The sequence below is a fragment of the Papaver somniferum genome, chromosome 7, assembly GCF_003573695.1.
Source record: "Papaver somniferum cultivar HN1 chromosome 7, ASM357369v1, whole genome shotgun sequence".
Classification (NCBI taxonomy): Eukaryota; Viridiplantae; Streptophyta; class Magnoliopsida; order Ranunculales; family Papaveraceae; genus Papaver; species Papaver somniferum.
This window is the reverse complement of record NC_039364.1, coordinates 128109059-128114214: the sequence shown is the minus strand read 5'-3', so window position 1 is coordinate 128114214 and position 5156 is coordinate 128109059. Positions and strand designations below refer to the sequence as shown.

At 34.6% G+C, this 5156-nt stretch overlaps 2 long non-coding RNA genes across 2 annotated transcripts; both read right to left on the bottom strand.

Annotated features, from left to right (window-relative positions):
- Window positions 1-341: 341 nt before the first annotated feature.
- On the bottom strand, window positions 342-1142 carry LOC113293124. Its single transcript, XR_003332060.1, has 3 exons — window positions 900-1142; window positions 704-747; window positions 342-595 (listed from the first exon to the last, which is right to left on the bottom strand). It is a non-coding gene; the product is annotated as an uncharacterized LOC113293124 (long non-coding RNA).
- A 106-nt stretch (window positions 1143-1248) lies between these two features.
- Window positions 1249-2608, bottom strand: LOC113293125. The gene is made up of 3 exons (XR_003332061.1): window positions 2272-2608; window positions 1877-1995; window positions 1249-1288 (listed from the first exon to the last, which is right to left on the bottom strand). It is a non-coding gene; the product is annotated as an uncharacterized LOC113293125 (long non-coding RNA).
- Window positions 2609-5156: the final 2548 nt, after the last annotated feature.

Here is a 5156-nt window from a genome sequence, read left to right as displayed (position 1 = left end):
TTAATGCTTGGAGATTCGTGTTGCTCTGCTGAGAGAAACACTCAGTCGTCATGCCGCATCAATAATGAGACTGGAGTAGTACAGGAAATACAAGGCTGGTCATGAATTAATTGGTAATGATATAAGTTTATAGTGAAGAAGTATTCTCCATTTTATCAGTGGCTTTATCCTTTGCAGGATGTTAGCACATAGTTTTGGCTTTTACAATTTTAGCTTTAAATGAAAATCCACCATCAACAAAGACATGCATCACTCATGCTGTAAAAGAACATTAGAATTTCTTGATCAGGTGACTGCATTTATAAACCTAAGTTAGAGAAGAAATAGCAAACTCCAGATACATAAGAAAGAATAAAAATATTGCAAAAATCATTATACTTGTGACTTCGATATATCCCTGACATTCTGGATAAATTGGTAACCTATTACATCCAACGACAGCTTACGAAATGTGTTGAAAAAGGTAACCTAACAATCTTAATAATCTGAACACGGTGCAGTCTTGGAAAATCTGGACATACCATATTTAATTGTGAATCATGATTGTGTTCAACACCGTAGAGCCAATTATCTTGGATTATATCCTATTGAGCGCCTGAAAATCATAAGTGACGAATTAGTAATGCACATTATGCTACTTACATGAACTTGCTCAAGTGAATAAACTAGGTCAAAAACAAAATTAACAGACACAAACAAATACCTGAGTGACATGATTCTCCTAGACATTTTCTTCAATATTTTTGCCTGAACCAAATAGAATGTTTGAGAAAATTAATGCAACTGGTGAAACGGATAATGTTCTTCAAAGGTTCAAAACCTATCACAGGATTAAGTGAGAAGGAAGCTAAATGTCAACATTTTAATAACAAAGAAAAGATCAGTAAACAAAGACTTACCCCAATGCGTTTTTATTGTATGACAGCATCATAAGCCTGATGTATTGCCTGAAAGCACACCATTTAATCTTACAAAGCTAGAGGGGAGAAGGCATGAAATTACAGGACTAAGAGAAGTGAGAATTGAAGAAGGCATCTTAACGCAGGCATGCTTTCGTGAAGGATGAATGTCAATTGAGTGTACAATCTCAGATGGCACAATGGCACCACTATCAACTCCATAAAAATAAGAAAATCATAATCCATTGTCTGAAACAACAAACCAAATAGAGTAAGAAAGTTACTTATTCTCATACTTAGTGGAATAAAATCATTTTATTAACCAGATGAAAAAGTGGCAAAGACGAACCTGTATCTCAGTTGGAAAGATAGCACTGAAGAGCATCAACCTGTTTATTGTAATAAGTTCAGTACTTAAGTTTTACTATTAGTTATATAACAACAAAAAGAATATAATAAAAAGCAACCATACCCATGTAATAAATATCCACTCATTGAGAAAGAGCAAGCATTACATATAGCTAATGTTACAGTTAGAATCAAATCATCCATCATTACCTGATATCTTTCCTTAGTGAACTGGTAATGATATTTTGAATTCTCAATTCATTTTAAAAAAGATTGATACTTCATTCACACACAAGGTGGTAACATCAGAACTTTTAAACTTATTTCCAACATACTAAACCCTACCATCTTGTATAATTATTAAAGAGACATAAACCCTATTTATATAATGAACAGTTCATACTGTGAATGAAATCGTGAATCAGTAAGATACACATGCTTTCAGTTCATATTGCCTAATCATAAATCAAATTATAATGAATAATGAACTATGTACATATATTGTTGTATCTAATAAACCACTACTAAATCAGATCTATGCTCCAAAAACGAATCTAACAAAACACTAACAATAACAAATAGAAGAAACATGTAAGAAGGAGCAACTTATAGACAAATCAGTTGCTTACTTAATCATATTGTTCTGCAGCCATTCACCCTCATACCTATAACCACTGAAGATATTTGACAAGCCCCTTTTGAGCAACATATACTTTTCTATGAGCTAAATCATCATGTTCCTTCATACCTACACAATAATAGATCATCATGGACATTCATTAGTCAATTACTAATATAGAGAGTGAAGAAATTGAGGGATGGGTACTGAAACCCCCGACAAACAAATCAAAATTCGAACTACCAATCTAACAGAAACCCTAAAGTATAATAAAATTACCTTTAGATGGTGGAGACATAGTTAGATAAAATTAAAATACAAAACGAAATTAAAACAAAAAAATAAATAATCAGAAACCTTAATACAAATGAACAGAAAGAGATCTTGATTTGAAGAAACCCTAACCTGGGTTTTTTTTGTTAAGGGAGAACATCAAGTCATCATCATCAGAAAACTCTAAAACCCATATCTAAGAAGCAAAACAAAAATTAAATAAAACCCATAGGTAAAGTCTCTCCATTATAGCAAACTAACCTCACAAAACAAAGAAATTTTTCTAAGAACCCTAGATTAAGCGAACACTGTAACCTTCTTCACCTAAAACGAGATGGTTTGCTTGATTTAATCGAGAAATCTTCTTTACTTAAAATGAATCGAGATTTTGTCTAAAGATTGAGTTGTTAATCGAGTTTTCAGACTGAGAGGGAATGAGAACTTTAGAGTTTTTTGGATTGGAAAACAGAAGTCGGCTAGAGAAAGAAGAAGTGTGAAGTGAAGAGGGAAGATGAAGCGAGGTAAGTGTATATGGGTTAGGGTTTAATTTAATGGTTTAGATTTTATTCTAAAAACCGTATCTACGGCGGATATTTACACACCTAAATACACGTGTAAAATTTAGGTGTTACCAGGCACACAACCAGGTCGCACACAGGAAGTTCTGGTGTTACCTGGCACACAAACAAGCAGCACATGTGGTTTTCTCAGCTGTTGCGAATTTTAAAGCAGTTGCAAAATCAATTGCGAATTCGCAACTTCTTAAGAGATGTTGCAAATTTTAGTTGCTATTTTGGAAAAATGGTGTAGTGATAATCTCACTACGGTCATTGAGGAAAGATTTGTAAACAACATTGGAATGTTTAACCTTTGTGTTCCTTTCCTTTCTTAGGTTGACTTTCATCCCAGATGAGTAGGATACAACCTGTTTAACATATCCGTCAGAAGGATTTCTCTGAGGACAAAATATATGACCTCTTGAGATCGGTTCAAGGGGATCAGGATTTAGAGAAATCCATTTCATAGACTTTGATTTACCAGACTCATTTTTATACACACAGGGAATGTGTTCATTAGTGGCACAAGAATTTATACCATTGAGATGAACATGTATCCTGTGACGATTTATCGAAAGGAAATCATTTTTATAAGAGTTCTGGTTTTCTGTAGGTAAGAACCTCTGTTTAGATGTCCTTCGACGATCTACTCCATTGACAGTAGAAAGAAATAATTTATGCAGAACATAAATATTTTTCTTTCTGGCAAAACAATGAAGAGCATAGTGATTCTTTTTCCCACAGTAGGAACAACATCGTGGATTAGAGACATGCTTGCCTTGATCCATAACTTCTTCTGCCACATGCAAATTTTGGAAGTGATTCACAGTGGGTAATTCTTTAGAAGAACTATTCATACTAGGTAAAGCCTTGTGAGAAACAGAAGAAGGTGCAGGAGATGACTTTTTCACCAAAACAGAGTTTTCCCTTTTTAAGGTGTTACACTGTTCTCGGGCATATTGAAGAGATGCAACAAGTTTCTCTTTTTCAACACGAAAACTGTTAATTTCTGATGAATGAGTCTTGACTAAACGTTCTTCTCTAGCTGAGCTTTCTCTGATAGTATTTTCAAGCATAGTAATCTTCTTGTGATGTAGAGTAGTTTCTTGAGCCAGTTTTTCGATACTGTTAGAGAGAGATTCAACGTAGCTGTAGAGTTCACGTTCCCTGTCAAGAGATTTCTCAAATTCATCAATACGCTGATCATTCTTTTCTTCAAGAGACTTGATTTTGGATGCTTGACAATCAATGATTTCAGCATATTTTTTTAACGTTCTAGTGAGTTCCATTTCTGATTATGACATGTTATCACAAGTCTTGTTTTTCCCTCTGGATTCGGAAGAATCTTCTAAGGAGTTATCCTTTGAGGCAAACCCAAGATTTGTGGTGTAATCAGAAGATTTGGAAGACATCTCTGTATACGCTGGTTTAAGAGATACACAAGCCCACAGAAATCATATTGCTACAAACACAGACTTATAAGGTCTTTAACGTGTTTTCCTGCTCTGATACCAATTGAAAATGCGGGGGTCTAACAATCACACCCAACAATTCGTTTGGAAATCTGAGAGGACTTAGTCCAATACACTTTCTAGAGAATCAACTAGACAGTTAGACTCAATCTAGAATAAAGTATATCAAAGAGTTTAATATCTCTAACTCTTAATTCAATCTGCAAACAACAAATAGAAATCTGCGAGCCCGATTGAATATAAGAGGAATTACTTGAACGGTACCAAAGACCAATGTTCAAGTGTCAATCAATGTAAATCAACAACCAAAGGTTGGATATTCTAATTGATTGATCTTAACGCACAACCTGTGATATTTCAATTATATAACAAAATATAATGCGGAAAATAAATAACACAGACACCAGAATTTTGTTAACGAGGAAATCGCAAATGCAGAAAAACCCCGGGACCTAGTCCAGATTGAACACCACACTGTATTAAGCCGCTACAGACACTAGCCTACTACCAATTAACTTCGGACTGGACTGTAGTTGAACCCTAATCAATCTCACACTGATTCAAGGTACAGTTGCGCTCGTTACATCTCTGACCCCAGCAGGATACTACGCACTTGATTCCCTTAACTGATCTCACCCACAACTAAGAGTTGATACGACCTAAAGTCGAAGACTTGATAAACAAATCTGTCTCACACAGAAAAGTCTATAGGATTGAATAAATCTGTCTCCCATAGAAATGCCAAAAGTTTTTGTTCCGTATTTTGATAAATCAAGGTGAAGAAGAACTAATTGATAAACCGGACTTATATTCCCGAAGAACAGCCTAGTATTATCAATCACCTCACAATAAACTTAATCGACTAGCGAAACAAGTTATTGTGGAATCACAAACGATGAGACGAAGGTGTTTGTGATTACTTTTTTATCTTTCCTATCGGAGATAAAAAATCTCGAGTTAATTATTCCAATTGTACTCAACACGATAG